This window comes from Etheostoma spectabile, chromosome 11 (assembly GCF_008692095.1).
Source record: "Etheostoma spectabile isolate EspeVRDwgs_2016 chromosome 11, UIUC_Espe_1.0, whole genome shotgun sequence".
In the NCBI taxonomy this organism is placed as follows: Eukaryota; Metazoa; Chordata; class Actinopteri; order Perciformes; family Percidae; genus Etheostoma; species Etheostoma spectabile.
Window position 1 is genome coordinate 23,425,823 of NC_045743.1, and position 241 is coordinate 23,426,063.

Sequence of the window (241 nt, forward strand, 5' to 3'; positions counted from 1 at the left end):
GTCATCGTGTTAACATGCTTGCGTTTATGTTACAAATAAAAAAAAATGTCGGCCCTTTTTTAATTAGTTACAATCAAATTCTTTTTTAGGCAGGTCAACCTGCGGCCATCTTGCAACGTATTTTAGGCAGTTATCAGCAAGCGGAGTGAAGGATACAGCAAGGGATGTAATATGTGTTGCTACGCAGCTGCAGTACTGGCTTTACTGATCGTCTGAACGTAACAGCATAGGTTCATCTTTT